Source organism: Heloderma suspectum, chromosome 3 (assembly GCF_057233095.1).
Source record: "Heloderma suspectum isolate Gila_16-S chromosome 3, 16-S_ref, whole genome shotgun sequence".
NCBI lineage: Eukaryota > Metazoa > Chordata > Lepidosauria > Squamata > Helodermatidae > Heloderma > Heloderma suspectum.
The window spans coordinates 162,379,717-162,398,933 of NC_139460.1; positions in this window are offsets into that span (position 1 = coordinate 162,379,717).

A 19,217-nucleotide genomic window follows, 5' to 3' on the forward strand; every position below is an offset into this window, starting at 1 on the left:
TTCATGTCCACCTTTTTGCTAAGCATGTTCACTCCTATACACTTCCATCAGTTATCCTCTCTGCTGCTACTTTATTACATTTTTCCAGTTAGGGTTTCTCTCCTGCCTGGGTGATCCCAGCCAATCAGGGAGCATGGACTGAATATAATAATGTCACAGTACTAGTTATCCAGTGAGATTTGGCTACTTTGAAATCAGTATCTGAGTCCCTCTTCACCATGCCTCCTCCAAGGGAGATTTGGAGGATGGCAACAAGGGATAGGGCCTTTTCAGTGGTGCCCCCCTAACTGTGGAACGCTCTCCCCAGTGATGCTCACCTGGCATCAACATGGTCATCTTTGTGGTGTCAGATCACTTTACTCCCAGGCATTTGAACGCATAAGTTGGGCTTTTCATGCATCCATTATTGTGGTTATGTTCTGTTTTGTACTGATGTTGTAGTTGTTTTATTATGCCTTGGTATTTTTAATGGAAATTGTTTTTAGCGATTTTATATTTTGCACATTTTAATAATTTTGTTTTAAGTTGCCTTGGGTCTTTTTAAAAAGAAAGATGACTAAGAAATTCTAATTAAATTAAATTAAATAAGAAATTATTTTAATTACTACTACTACCTACTACTAAATAATTATATGGTATTACTTGGGGCAAACAAAGTCAACAAAGGCAGTGCTTCCTGCAACAATCAGTAATATGGTTGAACACTTGTTCCCTTTTGACACAATCCCAAATATCACTTGGGGGGACGGGCTTTTTGGTGCTGCCAAAAAATGCTCACAAAAACATACCTTTTCCATCATAGACCTAACAGTCATCCTGCTTTCTCAGATAATCAAAATGGTTAAAATTTCCATGGCAAGAAATAAACATCTTTTGAAGCACACTTCAGAGTTTAATGGCATTGTCATTTGTGAATTGTTGGCAAGGATTCCATAGGTGCTTTACTATTTTCTAATTTTTCACACATTTCAAGAGGCCATATCACACATTAGCAGATGCAATGGATGAAAGGTTTTGTGACAAAAGCATTAGTTAAATGGTGGCCAGTTTCCATGAGGGCAGTCTGTACCTTAGAAACAATGAAAGGCCACGGTCATTTATATGTCAATCTCATTAAGGAAATGTTGGCCATTTTAATAGAAAAGGTAACCAGCTGCAATGGCTTTCTTCCAGTTGCGAGGGGAAAATGTGGCCTTTTATGTCAAGTCAAATTGCAACTCCGGCAAGATAAAAATCAGCATTTTCAACATTATATCTGCTCTATTACATTCTCTTTGCAAATGAACATTTCACAGTAATTTACTGTGAGTGTAGGAGAAAGAACAATCCAGCCATTTGTTTGCAACAGGGCTTGAAGAATCCTTTACTCACAGATCAGGAACTGCAATTCAAAGAGAAACCTTCTGCAGGAATGGGACATTCATTTGGTCAACATGGGGAACAGTCACTGAGGTCCCCGGGCATAGTCTGAAGGCACTTGAGACAGCCATTTTGCTGAAGCTAAGCAGGTTTGGGTCTGGTCAGTGCTTGGAGGGGAGACCACCTTGGAACCACATGTAGCAACCTTGAGTTCTATGATGGAAGAAAGATGGAATATAAATATAAATAAATAAATAAAATACAAGTATTGTGTACATTCAGCTAGTAAACTGAGTGGAGACTGTGTTCCTGAGGGTGCATCGTCTCAAACTGAACTGCAGAGAGATGGACACTTACTTGACTCTACATAAGTAGACTTATGTACATACAACAGTGCTAAGTGCTCTGACTGTTCAGTGGCTATTGGTTATCTTTTTATATTTATTTTTCATATGTTTCGTTTGAAATTATATGGATCAGTATTAAGCATTTTTGCTTGTTCTAATTACTAATTTACCTGGGGAAAGGTTCCTGTGTAGTGAACAGTTCATAAAAAGAATCGATTGGGTTTGGTAGATTAGCCCAAGACACTTGCCTACTATCTGACTATCAAGTATTTTGTATTACCCCTTTTCACGTAATTAATGTAACTTACATTAATATGGTGAATACTAGGCCATTTCTGGTAAACAAGTCTTGTCCCACCAGCTGTCTTTCGCACACCTCTGACATTTATAGCCTTTAGTAGAGCTATCCCCAAATGGCCAGAATTATGATATCTCACAATAAAATATGTAACATTTTGTTTAAAATAAGCCTTTGATTATCAAAATTCCACTAGAAGGCCATAGGCCAAGACACATGCCAAAAGACCCATCTGTGATCTTCAAGCCAAGTGGAGTCACCATTGCTCTAACATTCTTGAAAATAAGATCATTCCCCTTCTCTGTGTTGTAGGAAGTTCAGGGGAGCATTTGCAGGCTAAATTTCTGTTGTAAGAGAGATCACTCAAAATTTATACTGTAATAATGTTTTGGTTTACGTAAGTACAAGTCATGCAGAAGCAAACACACAAGCAGGTAATGTTATTTCCAAAGCAATCGTAATAATGTTCCCACAAATCCAAAGCAGGCCACTATCAACAAAAGCCATGCACTTTCTAGACTCCAACTAAGGACCAGTACTTAAAGTAGTATTTTTTGCCATGTGTACACTGCATAAAGGACATAGAGTGCGAATAAGAGACACTTCTGTATACATACACAGTGACACAAAATGGATGCTCTGAAGAGCCATAATTAGCCACCATTTTCTGGTGTGTCTCAACTGCATGCTCACAATTACATATCTCCTGTTCACAATTTAGGTTGTTCGCTGTGCCATACATTGATAAACATGCAGAAAACATGCCTGCCATGTAACATGTGAATAGGCCATACATATGAATTAGTTTTAGCCCCTAAGAAGTGGGTGTCATGACTTGCATTCCAGACACTAGAAAGAGCCAATTGCCCCTTGTACCCCATGAATAACCAACCCAGCCGACATTTAGGGAAACAGTCAACAAAACAACAGTTTGTTTAATGCTGACATAACCTAGCTAACAAACAAACACTCAAATACGTTTAGAAACGTACGTCTCCCCATATAATGAGTGCTCTCTGCCATGTTAGTCTGAGTCTGTCCTTGACAAATAAACATTAAAAAAACCCTGTGCATTTTGTCATTGGAGGTAACATGTCCTAAGAGTTCTTGGTCTAAGAATTCAGTTCAGCAGAACAATCTGTGGTTGTTTCTGCTGCATGAACACATGAAGGTCACGGATTTGAACTCCACACCTGGCTGAGTTCTTCGCAAAAATGCAGCTGGGCTGCAGAAACCAATTTTGTAATATTGTGAAGGTGCCTCTAGTACAACACTGCCAGGGACCAGTGATTTCATATGGACCTGCTGCTTATTCCAGCATTTTGACTCACTCTGATTCAGGAGACTAAAGAAACAGCAGTAGCAGCTACAATGAAAGTATCATCTAGTGTTTTGGATTTAATGCCCTTCAAACATTACCCTCAACAGCTACCAGGTTTATTCTAAAATGAATTTGGCCTAATTTGTAGAGGGTTCTTTATTACCTTAGTAAGGACATAATGACCACAAACAATCAACATGTCATAAATGCCTGACATTAATCTTCCTCTCAGTGCATTCTGTAATTTTGCTGCCAACCTGTTTCAAGTAGTTCTTTCCCTTCTTACAAGCAATTCTTATAATGTAATTGCTATTTGGGGGTCACTCTCCAGAGTGTAGTGCCCCAATTAGTGGATTTGTACGCATTTGTAAGCTTTTTTCATTATCAGCTTCAGCAGCTAAATAATAACCATCTGAGGACATGATCTAGTTCAACTAAATTGACAGTTCAACCCTATGCACGTCTACTCAAAAGTAAGTCCCATTGAGTTCAACAGGACTTATTCCCAGGAAAGTGGGTATAGGATTGGAGCCTTAGAGTGCAATCCTATGTACACTAACCTGAAAGTAAGCCCCATTAAACACAGTGAGCCTAACTTCTGAGTAAACATGCAAAGGAGCGCACTGTTAAGCACTTTAAAGTCCCACTGATTTCAGTGGGGGAGAGTTCAATATATGCTGAACTCCCCTCCCACTGAAATCAATGGGATTTAAACATTTTCGACTTTGGTTGGGTCATGCCCTGCGTGTTTTTAGCTTCAGCGCTGTGACATTATCTGTGGTTAAAAGAAAAGTCTCCATGCTTTGAAGAGCTTAACAATTAAAAGATAGCCAGAAATAAGTTTTCTTCTGTCACCAGTTATCTAGAATTAATTGTTCTGGGCATTGGGACAATTATTTATTTGTTTGTTTGTTTATTCCATTTATAGACTGCTTAATTGCCACACAGATATTCATACATGGGGTACACATATTGAATCCAATCCAATCAGATACAACCTTCACTCAACGGAGTCAAACCACAGTAAAACCCCATTAAAAAGTCCAAGAACAGCCACACAGTAGTAGGGGATAGACCATTTGTTTTATTGTAAGAATTCTAAAACGACAGAGACAAACACTTGAAGCTTCCGTATTCCAGGCATTCACTAAAACTGAAACTAAGCACAACACAGCCACTCTCCAACCACCCTGCCTACGCCCTCCACTTCTGCTTCCTCCCAGCTCCTTTTTAGGCCTCCAGCTACAGCTCCTGCCTGCATGCAATTCATCCACTATAAGACCACACCTTTGTACCATAAGATTATAAAAGTGACAATAGCTAACATTATAAAGGGTTCCTAAACTGCGGTTCAGTAGGCAATGTGGTTGTGGTTGCTAGCTGAAACCAGTGGTGGCAGCTGCACGATGATAACGGGGGAAAGGAATGCCTCCTCTTACCCTTTGGCACCAGGAGGCAGCAGGGTGGGTGGATGATGTCAGCAGCAGCCTGACCTTGTGCAGGGGCAACTATCTTCTGCGGCACACTCCACCTTCCGGCGCTGAAAGGCAGGGGCAGGAATTCCCTTCTGAATTGCCACACGGCACTCGCAAGCGAGCTGTGTTGCTGACCACGGCTGTTTCTAACCCAAAGCCCTGTCGCAAGTCCCAGCAAATCTACAAATGGAACAAATAAATCAATAATCGTCCGAGTGCCCATAGCAATTCATTATAAATAGCTGGAGAAAGAAGAAAAATTGTTTTCAGCTTAGAGCAGATGCTCTAAGCGAGGTCTCATCTTATTACTTCAGTGCTGGGAGGGTTGATAGAGGGACAACAGTTAATTCCCCGAGTCTCTATTTCTGGCATTTCTCGAGGTGAGTGTGCACTGTGCAGAGACCTGTTGGCAATGATTTGGCTGTTACAAAGTGGCAGTCGCTGCATTCAACAGCTGTACAGTTCCATGTATCTTTGCTGCAACTGGAATTAAAATGTTATGATGAGTGTGTCACTGCTGCCGAGGGCAGCTGCCCCATGTCTCCATTACCACATGCAGTGCTACAAAGCATGTGAAGAGTGTCAGGCGACTCAAGCCAGGAGCCCTCTGCTTCCTGCACCACCGGGGCTGCTGGCCAGAAAAAGGAACTGCATCGCAGACAGTTACTCAGGTAAGGATCTACCAGGCCTGGGAAAGTCAGGTGACACACCAGAGGACTCATCTAGTGCCAGTGGCTGGTCTGAAGACTCCCAAAGCTGCTACCTTCCCTCAATCTGGGTAACTTACTGCTGAGTGAAGTTGCTACTTTTTTCCTTAGTACCACCAGGCTACCAGCTTTCAGCTTGTTTCACTGCCGTCTGCAGTCTTTTGATGTATTTTACTGGTTTGATATTTTTTAATAATGCCTTTGCCAACGTTGTGGTTTTAATTAAGGTAAGCTTTTCCCCTATGAGGTTAAAGCAGAGAGGGGAGGTTAGCTTGCAGGATGGGGAGAAGACAACAAAGTAAGAACATGACCGACGTTGATAAAAAAATATGGATTGTGTGGAAAAAGTGATGGAGGGAAAATTGTCTTCTTCTCTCATAATACTTGAGCACAGTGTCACCCAGAGAAATGGACTGACAGTTGATTGAGGTCTGTAAAAAGGAAAGTACTGCTTCACAGAATTAACATGGAACTCATGCCTCAGGCACAGAGAGAGAGGCAGGATACAAATATTTTAAATTTTAAAACCCATGTAGATGATTTGACTCCTTCAGCTGCCAACTAATTTCTTCTAAACAGAATTTAAACCATACCAGTTTTCACAGAATGTAGAAGACCTGAATATCATTCTTATTCCTAACACATAGCTGATATTTCCTTTTGGCATTTAGATGTCATGTTGCAACTTACAGCTGCAATAATTTCCGGTTTCATGAAATGCAGAGTTTTACAAGTAGTCCAAAGGTTCCCCAAATAAATTGACATTCTTGCCTCTGTGGAAATATTACAATCCTGTCTTGTTCTTATTTGGTGATGGATTTGAAACACCCTTCTTTTTATGTTCCCTGCTTTGCCTCATCGCTTTGACGAAGGCTTGGGCAACTGATAAAAGAAAACCACCTTAGACGAGAGAGCATGAGTCATCTGCTCTCATGATCAAAACTGTTTACTTCCATTTGGTGCTTGATTTCCATAATCATAATCTAGGGGTCACATCACCCTGGAAGACAGACGTTCCCAGCTGGAAGGAGTGTGTGGCACTAGTATGGATACAGATGACATGCTCAGGACACCCTTGCATGATTTAAGCCAGGGGTGCACAACCTCAGGACTAGGGGCCAAACTAGGCCTGCAGGGGTTTCCCAAAGGGCCACGCCCCTTCCCCTCGCCCTAACCCCTTTCCCTCAACCACTGATCATTTGTTGGTTACCTGGCTTTTTTGCAGTTGTTTCCCCATTCTAAAAAGTTGAAATGCTTCTCCTGAAGTTTAGTTCCAGGCAGGAAGAGCCTTAAACTAAACTATGCTGGCATTTTTAGTACTTTGCCCCTGCCTCTTTTTGCCTTTGGCCCCACCCACCACTGGAATTTGGTCCGAGAGAGCTTCTCTGAAATGGAATTTGGTCCACAGGCTGAAAGAGGTTCAACACCGCTGATTTAAGTTTTCATAGATTGAGAAGATCAGGAGCTGGACCATAGGGGAGCCATGTTTCAGCAGCTTCTGTCAGGGGGATAATATGTTCTCAGTCCAAAGGCATAGGATTCCCTCCTCACAGAGGGCAGATGAACAGACAACATGCACAAGAAAGGCCACTTAAAACTGAACAGTTCCTCTAATAGTGCAATCTCATGCACATTAACTCAGATGCCCCGTTGTGTTCAGTGGGGTTTATTTCCTCGTGGGTGTGTTTAGGATAGCAGCCTAAACTAGTTTTTCAGCTAAACAGTTAAGGGACTTTGTCCCTACATCCTTGAGTTAATATATAAAGATGCTAGTCAGGAGAAAGCATTGTTCAGGCTTCTCGCTCAAGAACATGAAATTGTTTCCTGAGCTCTGCAAGAAAGAGCCTGCTAAAGGATGTTTGAGTTAGGCTAAAGGTTCCTTCAGGCATCTGAACATTGACCCAGTACACGCTATACATTAGTTAATCATTTGTTTCCTTTGAAGTCACATATATAATTTTAATATATACCTGAAACCTGCCTTGTGCAATTTTGTGATATCATGGGACATATACATGAGTAAAAAAAAGAAAAAAGAAAAGGCTATTTGCTCTACAAAATGAAGTCCTCTGAATAAACTGACCACGTTTATCTATGCCACCTGAAGCCCCCGCGTCTATGGTTTTCTGTGTATATACCTTCCATATAGAGGAAGCCAGTTCAGTCAGTAATTTATGCCCTTAGAGCAGGGGTGGGGAAGGTGTAGTTGTCCAGATATTGTTGGACTACAACTACCATCATCCCTGACCATTAGCCATGCTGGCTAGGGCTGATGAAAGTTTGAGTCCAACAATATCTGCAGGGCCACACTAGACCATACTACCTCCTTGAAAGCTTCTACACCATCCTGCGGTAACATCTGAGTTGGGTCATGCTAAAGGGGACTAGTTGCTTTATTCTTACTCCATATTTCTCAAGAATGGGAAATGCCAGTGTCCATGCATTGTCTCACCAGTCAGAGTGAGTGAGACACTGGCACTGTGTTGGCACTGTGGTTTGGTGCAGAAAGATAGATGAGATCAAAACACAAAATTATCACACACAACAAATATCCATCAGATAAGCGAGGGCCCTTAAAGATGTCCCGTCCCCCTCCACTTATCATTTCCTTCATATGTAGATTTAGATATCGAGATATACAGCCACGCATGGATAGGGATAAGTTTGTAAAGACGTTTTGTTTGGGTTCCACCACTCCTGAGAGCGTTTGTAGGTCAGGATGCTTCCAGAAGGCCATGGTCTTGACAGGATGGCAGCATAAGGAGTTTGAAGCTAGCACCAAAATCTGTAAGTGGTGACGGTGTCCTGGCTATATAATAGGGATTAATTAATAGGGGGTTGGACTTGATGGTCTTATAGGCCCCTTCCAACCCTACTATTCTATGACAATACAATTGCAGTAACAGTGATCAGTAATACCAAGGAATTTTGTCCAAATGGGTCAAAACTAGGGATGACAGATGTTGGAGAAATCTGCAACAGACTCACGAGTTCACGTTTCTATAAATCCAACCCACAAATTCTGCAGTGGACTCTTTTGCCGAGTCACATGGATTCCATGGACTTGCAGACTGGATTTTTTACTTTCTGGCCTTTTACACAAATGTAGTCATAGAAAAATATGTAAAATAAAATAAAAACATTAGCCAAAAATGCACATTTCCCCCAGAGGCTTAAGCATGAAAAGCCACATTGGTAGGGGATTTGCACATGTTGGGGGATTTGTGCATTTTCACAAATGTGAATTTGCACAAATTTGGGAAACTGGAAAAAATCAAATTTTGTCAATGAGCAGATGATGGAACAAAAAGCACCTGATAATCCATGAAGCGCTGTGACCCTCAAGACGTCTCCTGCACTAAATGCCCTTTGTTCCGTTTTTAAATAGATCGCAGAGAATGAGCTATCAAATTACCCCGTTGTGTTCTGCTTGAGTTCCCTCCATGAAAAGAGGAAAGGCGGCAAGAAGAGGAGCGAGATCAATGGAAGATAATGGAAGACTCAGATATGGGGAGAAGGGGGGAGAAGCGGGTGTGGGGAAAGGAAGAATGTGCAAAAGAGAATTGTTGTGATCCTGCATTTAAAATGGAAGCAGAAAGCCCTGTTTTAAATGCAGGATTTTAGGCTGGTTTAGAGATGCCCTTACTCTCTCATTCATCTGCATCTGAAGTACAGTAAAATCCATGTTAACACTTGACAGGATGATTCAGATGACCAACCAACACCAGAAGTCATCACATGTAGGAGCTCAGAGACACATTCAAAGTCATAGTCTGAATTTCCGCTTCATTAGATGCATCATGTTCTGTTTTGTGGAGTTGCTGTTGTTCCTTTTGCTGTATGATCGTTTTTGCATGAGACCGTGTCAGAATTAGAGAAGCCCTCATACCTTGATCCAGACCATTTCAATCAGTTTAATATGATGGATAGAAATGTCACTGTAACTTTGTTGGGTGCCGCTGTAAATATTTGAGTCAGTTCTCGTCAGAAAAGACCATTACCCTGTACGAGAAATCACAATTCTGTGGAATATTTTAATTTTTATGGTTCACACATTACTTTTTAAACACAGCTCTAAATAAGAGCCACATTAAATGTGCATGCTCATTGGGATATTTCTCTACAGTAAACATGGCAGCACTGCTGAAGAAAGGATCAGGCCTCCATTTCTTTATTTGACCAAATGGAGGCCCTCAACACATATTTTGTATTTCAAGTCCTAGTACCTTTCATTCTGGAGTTTAAAAAGTGAAGTGTGAACAAGCCTTATGCTGTGTTAATTTGGGGGATGTGCGGTTAGGGAGTTTTATGGTGTGATCCTTTCAAGAAATTCATCCACTGGTAACTAAACTTCCAGAAGGGAGGCTTCATTCTGGAATATCATCCTCAGACATTGGTAACTACATACTGAATCTTTGCAGTCATTGTATGATGTGACTCTTTTGGTACACTGAGAAATAATGCTGTGAGTGAAATGCAACTGTGCTGATCATGTTGGAGGCTGTGCCTTTATTATTCTCACTGCCCTGGCAATTTGCACTCACATCAATGGAAGCTTCCTGTTGAAAGCAGGTGATATCAGGACTCATAATGGCTGGTCACTGTAATTATAAAAAAAATATGGAAGGAAAATTGTGTTTTTTTTAGCCAGTATTATCTTGTCACAGATTTCATCTTGGACTAGTTAACTTGACAGATTTACTGAAACTTCGAATAATTAAATTCCTGTAGCATGTAGCTGTCTTGTTTGATATTATTTTATTGTTGTTATTGTTGTTCAGTCATTAAGTCGTGTCCAACTGTTCGTGACCCCATGGACCATAGCACGCCAGGCCTTCCTGTCCTGCGCTCTCTCCCGGAGTGTGCTCAAGTATATATTCATTGCATCGGTGATGCTATCTAGCCATCTCATCCTCTACTCAGCCTTCCTTATAGTCCAGCTCTCACAGCCATATGTTGCTACTGTGAAAACCATAGCTTTGATTATATGGACCTTTGTTGGCAAGGTGATGTCTCTGCTTCTTACTATGCTGTCTAGGTTTGCCATAGCTTTCCTCCCAAGACAAGCGTCTTTTAATGTCATGGCTACAGATACCGTCTGTGGTGATCTTGGAGCCCAAGAAAATAAATCTTCCATTTCTTCCCCTTCTATATGCCAGGAAGTGATGGGGCCAGATGCCATGATCTTAGTTTTTTTCATGTTGAGTTTCAAACCAGCTTTTGCACTCTCCACTTTCACTCTCAACAAGAGGCTCTTTAGATCCTCTTCGCTTTCTGCCATTAGGGTGGTATCATCTGCATATCAGAGGTTGTTGATAATTCTCCCGGCAATCTTAATTCCGACCTGTGATTCATCCAGCCCGGCGTTTCTCATGATGTACTCTGCATATAAGTTAAATAAGCAGGGTGACAATATGCAGCCTTGTCGTACTCCTTTCCCAATTTTGACCCACTCGGTTGTTCCATGTCTGGTTCTTACTGTTGCTTCTTGACCCTCGTACAGGTTTCTCAGGAGACAGGTAAGGTGGTCTGGTACTCCCATCACTTTAAGAATTTGCCACAGTTGGTTGTGATCCACACAATCAAAGGCTATAGCGTAGTCAATGAAGCAGAAATAGACGTTTTTCTGGAATTCTCTTGCTTTCTCCATGATCCAGCGAATGTTGGCGATTTGATTTCTAGTTCCCCTGCCTCTTCGAAACCCAGCTTGTACTTCCGGTAGTTCTTGGTTCGCATACTGCTGAAGCCTAGCTTGTAGGATTTTGAGCATCACCTTGCTGGCATGTGAAATGAGCGCAATTGTGCGGTAGTTTGAACACTCTTTGGCGTTGCCCTTCTTTGGAATTGGAATGTAAACTGACCTTTTCCAGTTTTGCGGCCACTGTTGGGTGTTCCAGATTTGTTGGCATATTGAATGCAGCACTTTAACAGCATCATCTTTTAGGATTTTAGATAGCTCAGCTGGAATACTGTCATCTCCACTAGCTTTGTTGTTACTAATGCTTCCTAAGGCCCACTTGACTTCACTCTCGAGGATGTCCGGCTCAAGTTCAGTGGCCGCACTATCATGGCTATCAGGGACATTCAGATCTTTCCTGTATAGTTCTTCTGTGTATTCTTGCCACCTCTTCTTAATCTCATCTGCTTCTGTTAGGTCCCTGCCTTCTTTGTCCTTTATCATGCCCGTCTTTGCACAAAACGTTCCCTTGAGATCTCCAATTTTCTTGAAGAGATCTCTAGTCTTTCCCATTCTGTTCCTTTCCTTGATTTCTTTGCATTGTTCATTTAAGAAGGCCTTCTTGTCTCTCCTTGCTATTCTCTGGAACTCTGCATTCACTTGGGTATATCTTCCCCTTTCTCCCTTGCTTTTCACTTCCCTTCTTTCTTCAGCTACTTGTAAAGCCTCATCAGACAGCCACTTGGCTTTCTTGCATTTCTTTTTCTTTGGGATGGATTGAGTTGCTGCCTCCTGAACAATGTTACAGACCTCCGTCCATAGTTCCTCAGGCACTCTGTCTATCAGGTCTAATCCCTGAAATCTATTCCTCACCTCCACTGTATATTCATACGGGATATGATTTAGGTCATACCTGTATGGTGTAGTGGTTTTCCCTATGTTCTTCAATTTAAGCTGAAATTTTGCAACAAGAAGCTCATGATCTGAGCCACAGTCAGCTCCAGGTCTTGTTTTTACTGACTGTATAGAGCTTCTCCATCTTTGACTGCAAAGGACATAATCAATCTGATTTCGATATTGACCATCTGGTGATGTCCATGTGTAGAGTCGCCTCTTGTGCTGTTGGAAAAGAGTGTTTGCTATGATCAGTGTGTTCTCCTGGCAAAACTCTATTAGCTTTTGTCCTGCTTCATTTTGTGCACCAAGGCCATGCCTGCCTGTTATCCCAGTGATTTCTTGACTTCCTACTTTAGCATTCCAATCCCCTATGATGAAGAGGACATCTTTTTTTGGTGTTAGTTCTAGAAGGTGTTGTAGGTCTTCATAGAACCGATCAACCTCAGCTTCTTTGGCCTCAGTGGTTGGGGCATAGACTTGAATTACTGTGATGTTGAATGGTTTGCCTTGGATTCGTACTGAGATCATTCTATCGTTTTTGAGATTGTACCCCAGTACTGCTTTTCCCACCCTTTTGTTGAATATGAGTGCTACTCCATTTCTTCTCAGGGATTCTTGCCCACAGTAGTAGATATGATGGTCACCTGAATTAAATTCGCCCATGCCTGTCCATTTTAGTTCGCTGATTCCCAAGATGTCGATGTTCAATCTTGCCATCTCATGTTTGACCACCTCCAGCTTACCTTGATTCATTGATCTGACATTCCAGGTTCCTAAACAATATTGTTCTTTACAGAATCGGATTTTCTTTTTACCACCAGACACATCCACAGCTGAGTGTCCTTTCGGCTTTGGCCCAGCCGCTTCACTCTTTCTGGTGCTACTTGGAAATACCCTCTGCTCTTCCCCAGTAGTATATTGGACCCCTTCCGACCTGAGGGTCTCATCTTCCGGCGTCATATCTTTTAGCCTTGTGATACGTTCCATGGGGTTTTCTTGGCAAGGATACTGGAGTGGGTTGCCATTTCCTTCTCCAGTGGACTACATTTTGTCAGAACTCTCTGCCATGACCTGTCCGTCTTGAGTGGCCCTGCACGGCATAGCTTATGGCTTCACTGAGTTACGCAAGCCCCTTCGCCACAACAAGGCAGTGTTTTAAACAGGAATAGTCATTTCATTGGCATTATGGACTCAATCACTGGAATGGGTTTTCGGGCAGGTCATGGCTAAACAAGTAATAAACGTTTTAATCGGTCTATCTGAGTAACATTTTATGGGACCATCTCCAATATTAAGCTGGTGTTTCACATATAAGTAAATTTATTTACTTCTTTGTTTGTTTTAACTGTTTCTGTGCTGTACAGTTCCAATACCGATTTCTCAAGCCAGTTCACAACAGCAAAAACAATTAAAACTATCTAAAAATAATACAAATATCAATTTCCTCCAAGTTCCCTAATCAAAGGTTATGTTTTCAAATGTCATATTTAACAGTTGTTCAAATAACATTAAACTGTATCAGTATTTGATTCCATTTTGGAATAAAGATGTTTTGAAGGTGTGAAGTCTACAGAGCGAAAGGAGGGAAAAAAGGTCAGCTTAGAGGCCTGGAGTTTTCTGTTGGGACTGGGAGAGGGTAACCCTAAGAGGAGTAGTTTCATTTCTCCAGTTAAGTGTCAGATTCATTTCTCCACTTAAGTTTAATTTTTCTTCAAGTTGAAGGGGGGGGGGCGAGGGAGCAAGAGAACCAGTCAGAGCAGAGGCAGCCAGAGCCTGAAGTGAGAGCTGAGTCTGAATTTACCATTTTGTTTTGGAGCCATATCTGCGGATTGCAGAAGAGATCTGTGATAGAACTGCTGTTAACAGACAACTGAAAACTTGTGCTTAAAAACTGTATTTTTATATTCACGTTTTATCAAGCACATTCAGCCAATGAATCCTGCTAGTGAAAGAGGAATCAGAGGCATGTGACTGACTGACCACCAGCAGCCAGCAGGTTTTACACAACAGCTTTCAGCTAATCGTAGAACAGCAGGAGCAGTCTATCTGAGCAGTGAGAACTTTGGATTCTGGCAGCAGTTCCCTGGAATATTAAGCAACACCATTAATACCATGTCTCCTTCCAACTAGCTTCCATTAGAATGGAGGAGGTAAATCTGCCACATCCCTGTCCTGGGTGGATGCAACCAGATGACTGAATTGCTCCTAATGCAGACAAGGCAACAGAATTAATTACCTGCCGTCAGAGGAGGCACTCTGTTGTGCCTTTGCATGAATTGCAGTTCTGGGCTCGCTGCCTTCTGATTGGGGAGGATGCCCAGATCAGCGACTCATAAAAGAGGCCTTAGAGATCATCTAGTCCAACCCCATGCTCAATTCAGGTTCTGTAGGCTGCAGGATGTAGCTACAGCATCCTTGACAGGAGGCCATCCAGCCTCTCCTTAATTACATGCAGCGAAGGAGAACCCAACACGTTCTGAAGCAATCTGTTTCACTACTGAATAGCTCTGACCGTTATGAACTTGCTCCTAATGTTTAGCTGAAATCTGCTTCCCTGCAGTATCCACCCACTGGTTCTAATTCCTATGCCTGGAGGGCACCAGGCATAGGAACAGGGACCACTCAGAAACGTCGCAACCCTAAACACAGCCCTTGTGTTGGCTCTTGCAGCTGTGTGTCAGGCAGAAATTATGCAAAAACGATCTTTGCGAGATGCTAAGCAAGCACCCAGTGCGTTCGATCCTCCCTTCCCTTAAAGAGCCTTCTGTCTCGGTCCTGGCACCACCTCTTCCCCTGGCATTCAGATTAAATGCCTGCAGTTCACTGTAATTTGTTATTTATTTTAATTAATGGATTGATTTGAACACCTGCTGCCAGGGAACAATTGTGGTATTACTTGAATGGTCCCTCCCCCTCCTCCCCCTCCCCTTAAGTGCTTCCAGGTGCTGGGCACATGATGACAGTTTGATGTGGTCACTGAGTCTGAAAGGGTTTGGAACTGTTTATCCACTTATCCTGTCGATTGTGCCCTTGATGACTGGAAGCACCCAAACTCCGAGGCTTCCCATCTTCCAGTGCAGGGCGGGCGGAGCGGTGGAGATGATTTTCACTTCCCCATCTTCCCATCTTGCATTTTTTGCCAGATGGGCTTTTTTGCCTGTCTAGCAATGGTGCTTCAGGGGTGGGGAGGGAAGGAACCTGGGGATGCCTCAAGATAGCTCATATCCTGGCCTTCCCAGTCTTCCTCCATCACCACCCACCAAATTGCCCCCTTTTCCTTCTCTCTGAGGTCGCTTTTCTGACATTGGAGGGCAGCCAGCGCAGTTCTTTCTCTGCCAGCTCCAAGGGGGTGGGGGAAGGCTTGGATCTCTGACTCCCTGTTCCAAAGTCAGAGGGCTGTCTCCAACCTAGAGATGTAAAATTCCTAGAGATTTCTTTGAAGCCATGGGGGAAAAAACCCTTTTTTCCGGGGGGGGGGGTGGAAATTTGGGGAAAATGGAAATATAAGCAATATTTTTTAGCGTGCTTTACAGATCTAAATTCACTTTCTGCTTTAACAATGCCTTCCCCAAACTGGCGCTCTCCAGATATTTTGGACTTCAGCTCCCATCAGCCTCAAGCAGCATGGCTAATGGTCAGGAATGCTGGGCACTGTAGTCTAAAACATCTAGAGGTCACCAGGCTGGGGAGGGCTGCTTTAGGAACATAAAGCAAACTTTCTGTTCCAAAAGTTATTTTATATATAATTTAGCTTGCTCATAAAATTAACATTATATTTTAAAACTTTAAAAAGTAAACTCAGTAAATTTTTAATTACAGTCAGTTTTTAATGATACACCCTATCATTCAGAAGAGTGAGGAAACTGCCATTCTGATTCTACTCTCTTAGGAGAACAAAGCTGTGTGTGCCTCTCCACCTGTCCTACATCCCCTAAACTAGCCTGCTTTCCTCAGGTGTGATGAAGGCCTCTATCCTGTTGCCAGTGTTGAAGTAAGGTTCAAATGTCAGTCCAGTTGGTTTCTGTACCTGGAATGGAAGGGGCACCATCTTATCCTTTGCCTCAGGCAGCAAAATGTCTTGGCTGGCCATGATTGCAGTCATTAATTGATTGCTACAGCATCAGAAATGCAAGACTCTAGAACAAAAACCAAACTGTCAAGAATGCAGATTTAGGGCGCAATCCTATCCAGATAGGCGGCCGCCTCCGAAGTCGGAGGTGATCACCTATTCAAAGCAGGGCAGGAGAAGCACAGAGGGGATCGTTTCCTCCATGCTTCTCCTGCCCTGCATTTTAGGCTAGACCGCTGATTGCAGCTGTCTAGCTGTCGGGGGGGGGGGGCGGAGCAGGGGAGGAGGCTGCTGTATGACACATTGGATGTGGCATACAGGCATTTCTGCCCTCCCCACCCTGAAACGCCCCCAGACATGCCCCTTTTCGGCCACTCCACACTCCTCTTGCGAGCATGGAGGACGGGGCTGTTCTGCGCTGCCTCCGAGGCAGCGCAGAAGTGGGGGAAGGTCGGTTCCCAGAAAACAAGATATCCTATGGCCATCTAGCTGCTGTCTAGCGGCCATAGGTTGCTTCCTTACTGTCAGGAATACACAATGGTGACTCTGCTTACATGTTGGGAAACTGAGGATAAGTGTCTATCAATAAAATGTCCTTTAGATCAATCATTTTAAGAAGGAATGAAAGAAATAACTATGCTGGGCATCTTACAGAGAGGATAAAAAAAAAAAAACCATTTTCCTCCATGACTTCATTATTTCCAGACATTTTACATTTCTAGCCTTTTTATAAAAGTCTTCTTATTACATAGTTTTTAAAAATCATTTTTTGGGGGTGGGGAGTAAAGACTGGATAACAACACATAAATACTTTGTCTTAAATTCTAAAATAAAATATTTTATACTCCAAAGCTGTTCAATTTTTCCCATTTTTCGGGGGGAAAAACTGTCCTTGGAAAACCAGGATTTTTTCCTAATGTTTTGGGGTTTTTTTCCAGGCTTTCACATCTCTACTCTGACCTGGGGGGGGGGGGGAATTCCCAGTATCCAATGGCACCTCAGACAGTGTCTAAGGGCCACAGGATTGATCCGATTGAACCTTTACTCCTCTTTGTCACCCTAAGGAACCACTGACATGTCACGGACAAGGCTTCCAATTCTACAACCCCCATCTCCAACCTCGACTCATCACCACACATATCAAAAAAAGAAAAGAAAAGAAAATAACATGCAGGGAGATGATACTTCATAGGGAAAGAAGTTAGGAACACATAAAGCTGCCTTCTGCCACGCCCAACTACTTGTCCATCTAACCCAGTAGTGATTGCTCTGACTGGCAGCAACTCTCTGGAGTCTCAGGTCTTTCCCATTGCCTGCTATTGCGCCTTGTAACTGGAGATGGCAGGGATTGAACCTGGGGATCTTTTGCATGCATAGCTGATAGTCTACAACTGGCCTATGTTAAAATTCTAAAACAAGAATCTACTCCTGGATTGACTCCTGTGAGAAATAATTGGTTCCCCAAATTTCAGGAAGCTGAGGGACATTCCCACCCCAAATTAAAACCAGAAGTGTGTTTCACTCTAATAGGGATGTCACAAGCACTTAACTGGGTCCAGGAGTCTGGCGGACTCCCCCACACCCGCCCCCCAGACCCTGCTTGCTGAGCTGCGGAGCGCTTGCGTGCATGCTTGTCGAGCACTGCACAGTCCGGGAACACCATGCAGCTGCCCGCTCCTCACTGCAAGCTGCCATTTTTACGCCAGAAGGGGGCGCCGTAATTTTCGTATATTTAATGTTGTACAAAATGGCAGCCATACAGGGCCATCTCCACAACACTGGAAGTGTAAATGGGCCCTTTACACCTCTAATGTTGCAGAGATTGCTCTGTACAGCTGCCACTGTGTGCAGCAGTACATGTGAAAAGGACCTAGGTGTTCTAGTGGATCGCAAGCCAGCAGTGTGATATATGGCAGCTAAGAAAGCTAATGCAATCTTGGGCTGCATTAACGGAAGCATAGTGTCCAGACCAGGGGAAGTAGTAGTTCTGCTCTATTATGCATTAGTCATGCTGCATTTGGAGTACTGTGTCCAGTTCTGGGCACCTCATTTTAAGGAGGTCATTGACAAGTTGGAGCATGTCCATAGAAGACCAGCCAGGATGGCAAAGGTTCTAGAAACCGAGTCCTAGGAGAAATGGTTAAAAGAGCTGGGTATGTTTAGCTTGGAGAAGAGAAGAGTAAGGGAAGACATGATAGTGGTCTTCAAATATCAGAAAGGCTATCATAACGAAGATGGAGCAGACTGATGACTACCGCTCCCACCAGCCCCAGACAGCATGGCAATGGATTGGGATGCTGGGAGTTGAAGTCCAAACCATCTGGAAGGCACCAGGTTGGGGAAGGCTACCCTATCCCTATTGGACCAGTCTGCCCCTCCTAGGGTCCTCCACCATCCGGAAGTGTGGAGAGCCTTAAAGGGGGTGATTTTCTGGCACTAAGGACAGCACCACATCACCTCTGAAGCACTGTGGGAAAGCAAAGGTCTATGAAAACCTGCATCAGGGAAGCTGTTAGAGGGCTGGTGCCAGGCCATTAGTTACCAGCTAAGCTGAAACCAAAGCTCTGAGGGAGGGGGGAGCTGGTTCATGTTCTGTCCTGACCACAAGCAGGAGCCCGCAAGGCATAAGAATGAGGAGCACTTGAGGCTGGCTTAGTCAGTCCCTTGATAGCAGGCAGAGTCAAGCTGGAGTTGCAGGACCTTGGATGTGCTCCAATGATGTCTGGGCCTCAGTTGAGGGCATTTATCCCTCTTGGGCCACCTGCCTCCTGAAGAATGGAGAGCCTAGCATGTCACCCCCGCTCAGTAGCTCCCACCTTGTGAATTGCCTCTGCTAGTAAGTAGGCACTGGTGTAAAAAAAGGGGAGTGCCTCAGGGGAATCTGGCTCACAGGTGCTGTCTCTGGTGGTCCCAGTTCAGGGAGCATGGGCTGAAGAGGCTCTGGGCCGGCAGGCTCCAGCTCTGGCTCAAGCTAAGACCCAAAACACACGTTACTTTAAAGACATACCTAGCAGCTTTGTCTCCCCACCACCATCACCCTGTTTTTGTACTCTAGAGTAAACACAGG